The 12,500-nt window shown below is 42.7% G+C and overlaps 1 long non-coding RNA gene across 1 annotated transcript in view; it reads left to right on the top strand.

Annotated features, from left to right (window-relative positions):
* Positions 1-12,500, top strand: part of LOC114487099 (uncharacterized) — a 132,740-nt gene that overhangs the window by 8,852 nt on the left and 111,388 nt on the right. The window contains exons 2-3 of the long non-coding RNA XR_008618619.1: positions 9,200-9,288; positions 10,355-10,433. This is a non-coding gene — a long non-coding RNA (uncharacterized lncRNA). The remainder of the gene's footprint in view (positions 1-9,199; positions 9,289-10,354; positions 10,434-12,500) is intronic.

The following is a 12,500-nucleotide window of genomic DNA, read 5'->3' on the forward strand; positions in this document are numbered from 1 at the left end:
TCTGCCCGCTGGTGGATGAGGCTATCTAAGAGGCTTGATGGGAGGGACTGGTGGTGGGTAGAGCTGACTGTTGCTCTGGTGGGCAGAGCTCAGTAAGAGTTTAATCCACTTGACTGTTGAGGGGTGGGGCTGGGTTCCCTCCCTGTTGGTTTTTTGGCCTGAGGCAACCCAACACTGAAGCCTACCTGGGCTCTTTGGTGGGGCTAATGACAGACTCTGGGAGGGCTCATGCCAAGGAGTACTTCCCAGAACTTCTGCTGCCAGTGTCCTTGTCCCCACGGTGAAACAGAGCCATCCCTCGCCTCTGCAGGAGACCCTCCAACACTAGCAGGTAGGTCTGGTTCAGTCTCCCCTGGGGTCACTGCTCCTTCCCCTGGGTCCAGATTTGCACAGTACTTTGTGTGTGCCCTCCAAGAGTGGGGTCTCTGTTTCCCCCAGTCCTGTCGAAGTCCTGCAGTCAGTTCCCACTAGGCTTCAAAATCTGACTGTCTAGGAATTCCTCCTCCCGTTGCCGGACCCGCAGGTTGGAAAGCCTGACGTGGGGCTGAGAACCTTCACTCCAGTGAGTGGACTTCTGTGGTATAAGTGTTCTCCAGTCTGTGAGTCACCCACCCAGCAGTCATGGGATTTGATTTTACTGTGATTGCGCCCCTCCTACCATCTCATTGTGGCTTCTCCTTTGTCTTTGGATGTGGGGTATCTTTTTTGGTGAGTTCCAGTGTCTTCCTGTCGATGATTGTCCAGCAGCTAGTTGTGATTCTGGTGTTCTCGCAAGAGGGAGTGAGAGCACGTCCTTCTACTCTGCCATCTTGGTTCCTTCTCCTGGTATCTTAAACATATCTTTTCTTGAATCCCAATAAGCATTATTATTACTAATTTTTACAGTCATTTAAAAAAATGTTTACCCAGACTTTTATCATTTTCTTTGTTTTTCTTTCTGCACCTCAAAGCTCCATCTCAGATTACTGTCTTTTTGCTCAGACTTCCTATGGAGAGGTTCTCCAGTAGGTGAACTTTCTCAGTTTTGTCAGTTTAAACCAGGGGTCCCCAGCCCCCTGGCCACAGACTGTTATCTGTCTGTGGCCTGTTAGGAACTGGGCCACACAGCAGGAGGTGAGTGGTGGGCGATTGAACGAAGCTTCATCTGTATTTACAGCCGCTCCCCATCGCTCGCATTACTGCCTGAGCTCTGCCTCCTGTCAGATCAGCGGTGGCTTTAGATTTAGGAGCATGAACCCTACTGTGAACTGTGCATGCAAAGGATCTGGGTTGCGTGTTCCTTGTGAGAATCTAATGCCTGATGATCTGAGGTGGAGCTGAGGCGGTGATACTAGCGCTGAGGAGTGGCTGCAAATACAGATTATCGTTAGCAGAGAGGTTTGACTGCACAGAGACCATAATAAATCAGTTGCTTGCAGGCTCACAGCAAAACCCTATCAGTGAGTGGCAAGTGAAAACAAGCTCAGGGCTCCCACTGATTCTGCATTATGGTGAGTTGTATAATTATTGCATTATATATTACGATGTACTAATAATAGAAATAAAGTGCACAATAAATGTAATGTGATTGAATCATCCCGAAACAATCCCTTCCCCCACCCCGGTCTGTGGAAAAATTGTCTTCCATGAAACTGGTCCCTTTTGCCAAAAAGGTTGGGGACCGCTGGTTTAAACAAAACTCTTGTCTTGAACTCTTCTTCAGGGGTAGTTCATTCTTTGACAGTCATACAGGAATGGAAGCAGTGAGAATATTAATGGGAAAATACTAATGGGAAAATACCATAATTCCCCATAACTGCACAATCCTGTAGCTGAATTTAGAACATCCCAACATGGGCAAAAATAGCTCATTTATCATGCCACACTTCATCTTGGCTAGAAATACGTGCAAGCCCAAAAATGACAGAAGCCATACTTTGGGTTCTGGTACCAAAAATTTAGAAGTTCTCCTTTGTTTCAAGCCCAGAGTTTTTTACACCAAGGAAAAGCACCAGTTTGCCTGAAGTTGGTGAGTCATATGCCTAGCTTTTGTAAAAGGGCGATTATAATAAAGGAGATGGGAAAGAACTAGTATATAGGCAGATCAATTTCAGTAAAAAGTACATATGTATCACTATCTAGAAGTGCATTCTTTTAAAATTGTTTGGTCTAGAATGCCATCAAGATACCTCCTGGGATGTCATTTGTTCCCCCAGGAGTATCTATAGCCCAATATTAAAACACTAAACTAGCATATAACTTGTGAAACCCACAAGAATGTTCCTACCAGGCTCTTGGGAAGAACACAACGATCAGATAAATATATGTAGCCTTTCAATTTCATAAAATCAGCACATGGATCTTAACCATATAAGTAGCTCAGAAGGTTGACAGTAAGGTGAGCGCCTGTTAAAAAACAGCGACCTAGCCAATAGTCAACAAAACAAGTATTTATTGCTACAAAACTACTTTCGACTAACTCACGAATTACTGCCACAAGAGTTCAAGGGGATCAGAATAATTAACATACAAACTCAGAACTATAGTTCTCACTATGCACTGAGTACCCAGTCTCTTAACATAATCATGAAAAGCTCACTGTGAATTATGCCATTCTGTATAGGAGTGCCAGAAAGAGAAAGTTCTGTAAATAACAGCCCAGAGAAGGACAATTGTTATTTCATTTTAAAGCATCATCAACTTTTCAGGAAGAAAGTAAAACCAGATGGCTTAAGAGCGGGGTACACGTGAGAATCATCTAGAAAGACTGGTCAAATGCTCATGTCCAAACCGTACTGCAAACTGACTACTCGGGATCTCCAGGGTGATTCTTGTTGCCCACACTTAGTTAAGGACCACCGCTTTAGGGAATTTATTTCTAGAGAATCTGCTGGGGTCAAGACTTGTTAGAAAGAATTTCTTCACATTTAACCAATATTATGAATTTTACCAAAATCACTGTACTCAGGATCATTTTGATAGAGATTCCACTACCTTAAAAATAGAGGCAGGGTCTCTCCTGGTGGTGCAGTGGTTGAGAGTCCACCTGCCAATGCAGGGGACACGGGTTCGTGCCCCGGTCCGGGAAGATCCCACATGCTGCGGAGCGGCTGGGCCCGTGAGCTGTGGCCGCTGAGCCTGCGCGTCCGGAGCCTGTGCTCCGCAACGGGAGAGGCCACAACAGTGAGAGGCCCGCGTACCGCAAAAAAAATAAATAAATAATAGAGGCAGGTCCAAGGCCTTTGTTCTTAACAATAAATTTGCAGTATAATTTTACTAAGGATAATTGCAGACCAGGCATCATTCAGAATGTCTGCTAGTTTCTTGGCTAAGCCAAAGGGAGGCCATCAAAGCAGGTCACAGAAGGTGCTCCACCAACAGTTAAATAGGACTAAAAGGCTGAAACTTACTATAGAATGTAAAGTGAAAGTTTGAGCAATAAGAAGTGATATATTTGACAATTTTAATTGCAAGACTAGGAAAAGAGGAAAGGGTTAGGGGAAGGGGGATTATATGGATTAAACTGGAAAGTTGTCTGAGAACTAAGTCAGCTCTAGACTTCTGCTGTCTTTCTTGGCTCACATGATCTCTTTCAAATCATGTCTCCCTCTTTCGCCTTCGAAGAGCATCTGATTGGACTGGAAAATTAGCTATATAATATATTGTCATGTAACCATCCCTACTGACTAGCCCCCGGTTCAGAGATTAGTTGCATTGTCCACTCTGGCCAGAGTAGTAGAAATGGTTTCACCCCAGCACACTGACTGATTTTATCAGTAGGGCTGTGTAACTGGTAAATGCTGCAAGACTTTATAAACCAACCAGTGTATTCCTATTGTCCAACATGTTTGGTGATGAAGCCCCTGGAAAATCCTGTTGACCAGTCTCTCCAAGGACTCTTTTCAGGGCATTTTCAACAGTATTCACTAACCTTCCACTTTGAACTTTGGCAGGTCCAGAAGAGGCACTACAGACCTTCTGATACTTACAGGAGCTTAGTTTTGAAAACATTGCCATTTGTAGGCTCTTGAACAGGGAAGTCGAATGAGTAGTGTGATAGTTGACAAGAGTTTGGTGAGTAACAGTTTCTAAGATGACCTAGAGACTTGAGAGCCTGGAGAAATTAAAAATTTTCTATTGTGCTAATCCAAACTTGAGGTGAGGAAGACTGTATAAGTTTTTACATTGCTGCTGTAACAAATGACCACAGCAAATTACCTTAGTGGCTTAAATAATACAAATGTATTATCTTCAGTTCTTTAGGTCAGAAGTCTGGCATGGGTCTCACAGGGCTAAAATCAAGGTGTTGGCAAGGCTGCAATCCTTTCTAGAAGCTCTAAGAGGGAACCCATTTTCTTGCCTTTTCCAGCTTCCAGAAGCTGACCACATTCCCTGCCTTGTGACCACCATCCTCTGTCTTCAAAAACAGCAACAGCAGATTGAGTCCTTATGCTGCCATCTTTCTGGTTCTCTGATCGTAGCTGGGAAAGTTTCTCCACTTTTAAGGAATCATGTTATTAGATTTGGCCCACCCAGATAATCCAGGATAATCTCTCTATCTCAAGGTCAGTAATCTTACTGACATTGGCAAAGTCCCTTCTTCCATATAAAGTAACATAATCACATTTTCCAGGGATCAAAGTGTAGATATCTTTGGCTGCCATTACTATGTGTACCATAAAACACCTAGCACAGATATTTCAGGCAATCAATAGGCCTTCTCTTTTAGCTGGGTTGATGGCCCATAGACTCAATTTGGTATGGAAATGGGGTGGAAGAGGTAAAAGAAGATATTGAGATTAAGCCTAGTCATTCGGGTAATTTCACCCCTTTTCAGCCATTCTAAGATGGGTGAAAGTCTGTCTGCCTACTGCCTCTAAGAGGGACAGCCTGGTTCTCATGAAAGCACGGTGTCTAGGGGAAGCTTCCAGATTTGTGACCAATAAGCCTTACAAAAGCAGGCCTGGTTTTTTTCCCAAATGTTCCCAGGGATGGGCTTATTTTCTCACGTTCCCTGAGAGCACTGGTGCCTCTCCTGTTGGCGCCCAGTTGCTGGAAACCATCTGCCTTCTCCTCCTCTTTGCTCACATGGGCCCCATCTCAGTCAGGCTTACTTCTTGCAGGGAGCAAATGGGACCAGGGAGCAGGATGTGGAGAATGACTGGAAGCAGAAGTCAGTGTTGGGGCGGGGCCACACTGGAACTGGTATGCTAGTGGAGACCCACTGGGTAGTTGATTTGGGTGCAGACAAATGTTGTGGCAGTCATTCTGAGCAGAATGTGAGCACCAGAGCCTTTCTGTACCACTGGGAGTGGCTCCAGGAAAAAGGATGCCTAGCTAAGACACTACCTCTGAGAGTTTTGATATCTTTATTTCTCAGTCTCATTGGTTGCGCCTGATTTCCTCCATGACATTAAACAACTGTTGTATGATGTTTCTGTTGGTAGCACATAATTTTTCCAAATTAAAAAAAAAAGACGGGAACAAAAAGGTTATGCTTTTCATCTGTGTCTGTGTAAACAAACCCAGTAATTACCATAACTCAGATTGCTGCTGAAGCTCTCCATATTTTAATGTGCACACTGTCTGCTCTTGCTACTAAATCTCTGCCTATATCCTGGGAAGTTAATCCTGAATAGGAAACAGAGAAACTGATTAAAATAACATTTGGCCAAGTCCATGATTTTTATATTCATAAGATTCAAAATTTCTGTGAGGAAATGTGCAATACAAATTGAATTATCTTCCAGAGTAATAAAAAAAAAAGAAGGAAACCAAAACAATGGTAAAATATGTGTATCCATGCAGAGAGATGTATGAATTAGGCTTTCTGTGGTTTGGTTTGATTGTGATTCAATATTCCACTCCTCTGAAACAACCTTTACTTACCAGGCTTCATAAACTCAATTCTCTTCAGTATAAAGTGAATATTATCCAGTTTTCAAGTAGCAGCATTTCCTTAAATTCTACACTTTTATCAAAAGAGGTTTTTCACTGAACTTTGAAGATAACATTATTAGTCCTTGCAAGTGTTCTAATCACGGTCTTTCTTGATCGCCTTTAGGACAAAAGAGCAGTTGTAAATGTTCAAAGAAAAATCAGGAAGGTGAAAGGCCATTGTTTTTGTGCCTATTGGCATGGGGTAGGTGAAACTGAGTATTAAGGAAACAGTGTAGAAAATTCAGGTCTCCACATTTTCTTTTAATAAATTGGGCTAATTTTAACTCTCTACCACCTATCTTTCTTATTTCCCTCCATACCCACTCTTGTCCCTTTCTACCCTGTTTCCTGCCTGGGAAGGCTGACCTGTAGGGACTTAACCGATGAGCTCTCTTGCTCTCTGGCTTGCGTTTGGGTTTGGCAATAGAGAGCCCCAGCAAGAGGTCAGAGGGAGAGGGGAGGGTAAGGTCAGAGTTCCCTCCAGATGGCTGTGGCTCTCCGCTGAAGACCACTGCTCTTGTCATGGTTGCCCTTTCTTCCAGGCTCTGGAAACTGCTTTCTCCCCCTTTCCCTTCAGGCTTGGCACTGTTTGTTATAAGCTTCAGGGTACTGTACTCTCCTTTGTGGTTTTGGTTTCCCATATCTTGCCAAACCTTTATAAATGCCCTCTTTAGTAAACACTCCTCAAATTATTCTAATTTGACTGAGCTCTGTTTCATATTTCAACCCTTACAGAGACAGAATCTGCCTCATCCAGCCCTATATCTAAATTCTTCCCACATCCTGGGGCCACCATCATTTCTTACCAGGACTACTAACTGACCTTTCTACTTCTACTCTTTATGGCTCGAAATCTTCTAAAAGTTTCTCGTCACAAATATAATAAAGTCCAAATTCCCTACCATGGCCCAGGGCCCTGTCAGACTGTTAACATTCAGCTTCATCTTGAGTCACGCTCATCTCCTAGGTTCTAGAACACACCAACTTCTATTTTGCCTGAGGACCTTTGTCCATGTTGGTCACTCTGCCTGGAGTGTTCTGCTCCCCGTTCTTCATATGGTTAGCACTGTCAAAGACAAAAAAATGAGTAAGTGAGGAGATGGACTTTATTCAGGCTATTGCAATAGGGAAACACCTCAGATCTGAAGATTAGAGTATGTATTAAGTTTCCTATGGTTGGTGTAACAAATCATTGCAAATTAGCAGCTTTAAACAATAAAAAGTTATCTTATTGTTGTGTGGGCCAGAAATCCAAAATTAATCTTACGTGGCTAAAATCGAGGTCTTGGCGGGGCTGTGCTGCCTCTGGAGGGTCCAGGGGAGAATATGTTCCCTTTCTTTTTCCCACATTCTAGAGCTGAATTCCTTGTCTCCTGGTCCCTTCCTCTATCTTCAAAACCAGTGATGCAGCATCTTTTCTATGACTCTGCTTCTCTCTGCTTCCATCACATGGCTGTCTTCTCTTTTATCTATGGTCGAGTCTCCTTCCGCTTCCCTCTTACAAGGATACTTGTGATTCTGTTTAGGGTCCAACCAGATAATCCAGGATAATTGTCTAGACTCAAGCTCATTAATCACATCTGCAAAAGCTCTTTTTCCGCATAAGGTAAGATATTCATAGATTCCAGGGATTAGGACCTGGATATCTTGTAGGGCCATTTTTCAGCCTACTACAGCGTGTCTCAGCAGAGGGGTTTGCCTTAGATTTTTATGGGGAGGAGTAGACAAGTTACAGGTGGGGTTATTTATAGTTGGGATTGTTTTTTCAATCAAAGGAAGTTTCAGTGGAACAGGAAATGCTTAGCTGGTTTCAGGGGAACAAACAATTCTAATCTTGGCTAATTATTCAAGAGACAAAGAAGAAAGAGGATCTCTGTCTGACCATGTCAACAGATTCAGGCAAAAGAGGAATGGACTGGGTTTAACCTTGTCACCTGTAAAAATGGGAGCCATCTACAAATCTTGTGGGAGTCATGAGAAAGTGTGGATAGCAAGTCTTATCTAAGCTATGTGGGGAATGGTGGTTCATTGCAGTTAGTCATTTTCTAGAACACAAAGGGGTGGGGGATTTGGGGAAAAAAAGACTGGGGAGATTTCTTAACCGTCACTGTTTTCTGGGAGCATAGAAGTCAGGTAAAGTTCAACACTGTCATCACCTTCTCATCCTTAAATATATTTTCATAGATGCCCTCCCTGAACACCCTATGTAAGAACTGCCCTCTGCATTATTCTGTCATAGTTTCCTCTTTATTTCCTTCACAGTATTTTTCACAATCCATAATTATTTTGTATACTTATTTGCTTGTCTCTCTAGACCATAAACTTTTTGAGGACAGGGAAAATGGTTGTCTTATCTTAAGAGCTTAGAACAATGTATCTTTATATCTTTACAGCCTGGCATATTTTTGTTGAATTGACAGAAGAAGCAATACCAGATGGCCAATAAACTCATGATAAACTGTCTAATAATTACCTCATTGGTAGTGAAATAAATAAGGATAAAAATAACAGTGAGGTAAACAAAAGAGAGTCAGACATCATAGGCAGCAGGACCCACATGTTCAGAGACACACAGTGGTGTGTGTGGAATGTGGGGCATGGCTGGTGTGAGATGGGACCTGAGCCTGGCAGGCTGAGGCTCCACAGTGAGTCAAAGACCAAACCTCAAAGGAGGTGGGGCTCTATCCTTCCTATTCCCCTCAGTGCCTGCATTCATTCATCCTTTCAACAAATATTTTTGAATGTGTTCAGTTTGCCAGGCACTGGTCTAGACTTTGGGGACATAACAGAGAACAGAACAGACAAAAATTAGTCTGACAGTAAATAGAAGAAGTGATTAAAATAAGTAGTGCTGAATGTTAAAGAGAAAAGCAGAGCAGGAACGTGAAATGTGGAATGTAGGCTTGCAATTTAGAGAGAGTGGCCAGGGAAGGCCTCAGTGAGAATATGCTATCTGCCAGGTGTGGGATTGGGGGTGGAGGGCATGTAACCAAACTTGAAAGAAGTGATATTTGGGAGAAAGGCATTCCAGGCAGAGGGCACAGCAAGCACTCAGGTCCTGAGGTGCAAACTCACCTGTAAGAAGGCTGGTGTGGTCTAAACAGAGTGACAGAGAGGAGTGCACAGTTGTAGGAGATGCGGCCACAGAGGCAAGGGGTGAGGGTTGCAGTTGTAGGGCCTTATAAGCTTTTGTAAGGACAGTGGCTTTTCCACTGAGTGAAATGGGAAACCATTGGAATATTTTGATAAGAGGATTGACATGCTCTATTTCATTTAACAGGATTGCCTGGGCTGCTATTTTGAAATGAGACAGAAGAGGATCAAGGCCCAATGCAGGAAGACCCCTTAGGAGGCTACTCCGTGATCCAGGTGAGAGATTATGGAAGTAGCACGTATCAGGAAGGTAGCAGTGGAAATGACGAGAAATGGTTAGATTCTGGATATACTTTGAAGCCACTAGAATTTGCTGATGGGTCAGATGAGAAGTGAGGGAGAGAAGTCAAGGATGACTGCAAGATTTACGGCAAGGATGGGGTTGCCATTTACTGAGATTTGGAAGAATACTAAAAGAGCAGCTTTGGGAAGGAAGATCAAGAGCTTAGTTTGGGACACATTAACTCCAAGGTGCACAAGTAATACTTTTTAAAATAGAACTCATTTTGAAAATGTTCCTATGAACATTAGGAAATTATAGAACTGGTGATCATCTCTCTCCAGTGTGCTGGTTGCGTTAGTTTAATATTTTTCAAGACCTGTTATTGCTTGCTTCTCTGAACTTCTCACCTTCCCGGAGAACATTTCTACCACTTCTTTGTTGGGAGAAGTACAACAGGAAAATTAGAAAATCTAAGTATATAACTGCTTTGGAAATAGCAACAGAAATGTCTATATGTGAAACATCTCCTTTTCCTGATCTCTTGGGCATCCAAAAGAGCAGATGAATTGAATTTGGAAGTTGAAGAAAGCCACCAGCTTTGGGAAAAGAGCTGCATCAGAACAGAGGCCCAGCTTTGGCCCCCAGGGCTCTGCAGCTGAGTCCACAGCTTGGCAGTTACCATGTCTTTCTCTAAAAAGCTGACTGCCTAGCTTTGGCCTCAGGCAACCCTGTGCTGAGAGATCTTCCAGGCAGAGAAAGAGAGCCCAGGCTCCTTGCTCCAGATGTCACTGCTTGTCACCTGCTCTGAAGTGATGACACTCATAACCTAGATCTTGGCCTTAACCTCTGAGTTCTCCTGCATCCCTCATCTTGAACTGCCCAACCTGAAAATACCCTCTTTAAGTCTCACACAAGAGTTCCATATACTCTGCTTCACTGCAGTCATTCCATGTAAATTAATTTTCCAGGTAACTGAAGCTTAGCTGTCCTTTGGTGTCAACCATATGAAGGAAAATTTTTCTGAGGCTGAACTGTAAACATTCTTGCTTTCTTAACCAGGGCACCTAGAACAAAATTGAACTTTTCTGACGTTAGGCTGTCTCCCCACAACTTGATGATGCCCTCAGGCTCTAGTGAGGTAGGTAGAGTCTGTGCCTACTACACTTACAACCTCAAACTGCTGTGTATTCGAGGCTTGTATTTTCTTTTTAAAAATGTTTTTGTTGTTTTCCTGCATCATCCCTGCTGTCATTGCTAGTTACTGCTTGATTATTTGGATGCTTCACAGGCCTTTTTTTTTTTTTTTTTTTTTGTGGTATGCAGGCCTCTCACTGCTGTGGCCTCTCCCGTTGCGGAGCACATGCTCCGGACGCGCAGGCCCAGCGGCCATGGCTCACGGGCCCAGCCGCTCCGCGGCATGCGGGATCCTCCCAGACCGGGGCGCGAACCCGGTTCCCCTGCATCGGCAGGCGGACGCACAACCACTGCGCCACCAGGGAAGCCCCACAGGCCATTTTTAACTTATTATCTGATTCCAAGCTTGGGTCTTAGTAGCTAAAATATGATCTTCAGAAATGCAAGATAGCTTTTGTGGTGGGCGGAATTGTAAGGTGGCCCCTTCATGTTCACACCCTGTGTAATCTCCTCCCCTTGAATCTGATCAGGACTTATGAGTATGATGGGATGGCCACTCCAATGATTAGGTTACCTATATGTTTGGCAAAGGTGAAGGGACTTTGATTATATAAAGTCCCATAATCATTTGACTTTAAGTTAATCAGAAGGAAGATTGACCCAGGTGGGCCTGACTTAAGCAGGCAAGCCCTTTAAAAGATGATCTAGAGGTTAAGAGGTTTTCTCTCCTGTTGGCTTTGAAGAAGTAAACTACCATGGATTCTATAGCAGCAAGAAAATTAATTTGGCCAAAAACCACATGAGCTTGGAAGAGGACCCTGAGCCTCAGATAAGAACACAGCCCTGAGCAACACCTTGACTGCAGTGCTGTGAAACCCTGAGCAGAAAATCCAGCTTAAGCTATGTCTGTACTCTCAACCCATGGAAACTGTGAGATAATAAATGGGTATTGTTTTATGCTGATATGTTTGTGATAATTTATTATGAAGCAATAGAAAATTAATACAGTATCCTATTTGGATTTTGTGTTTAAAAGGGTAAAAGCATACTGCACTTGCAATGCATGGGTTCATACAAACTTAATCACATTATTATAATTACCCCATCCTACTATGCATAATAGCAATTCTGAGTTTTATTCAGCTCAGGAAATAAAACTCCAGAACCTATTAATATTATGCTTGTCCATTCCTGAGCTTCAGCAAATAAAATATGCAGGGCTGTAGTGGAAATCCAACTCAATATTTCTCTTCCCTAACTAATTTTTCTACCCAGGAGAGAATCATAAATTAGAAAAAAAAAAAAAAGATCTCATGTTTAAAAAAAAACTCAAATGGAACAAAACTAAACTTATCAGTGGCTGTGTGGTGGGGTCAACTTTTTCTACATGATATTTTAGTTACCTATGTTATAAATAAGTGCAAAAAATTATCATGATGGTATAATATCTCTTATATTTTTGAGCATTTTATAAAACTTTAAAAAGTTTATTTCATACGACCTTCACAATATATGTCACTTCAAACACGAATTAAGAACTAAACACAGCCTAGCAGGCTAGTAATTTGTTTATTTATGTATTCAGTTTTTAAAATATTGTTTTTTTGGTTTTTGGTTTTTTTGGGGGGATACGTGGGCCTTTCACTGCTGTGGCCTCTCCCGTTGCGGAGCACAGGCTCCGGACGCACAGGCTCAGCGGCCATGGCTCACGGGCCTAGCCGCTCCGCGGCATGTGGGATCTTCCCGGACCGGGGCACGAACCCATGTCCCCTGCATCGGCAGGCAGACTCTCAACCACTGCGCCACCAGGGAAGCCCTAAAATATTGTTTTTGAGTAATTATTATTGGCTCATAGTAAAAATCAAATCTTTCACAGCCACCTTCATTAATCTTGTTTTCCTCTCCAGAGTCAACTCTTACTGGTTTCTTGTGCATTTTTCTCCAGAGGTATTCTCTGCAGTTACAAATAAATATTCAAACATGATGTGTTAATTTTAGTAATTTATATTTGACTAGAAATTGATCTATTTCACTGGAATTTAATAATTTACCGGAATAAAGTTTTAAAGGG

This window comes from Physeter macrocephalus, chromosome 11 (genome assembly GCF_002837175.3).
Source record: "Physeter macrocephalus isolate SW-GA chromosome 11, ASM283717v5, whole genome shotgun sequence".
Taxonomy (NCBI): Eukaryota; Metazoa; Chordata; class Mammalia; order Artiodactyla; family Physeteridae; genus Physeter; species Physeter macrocephalus.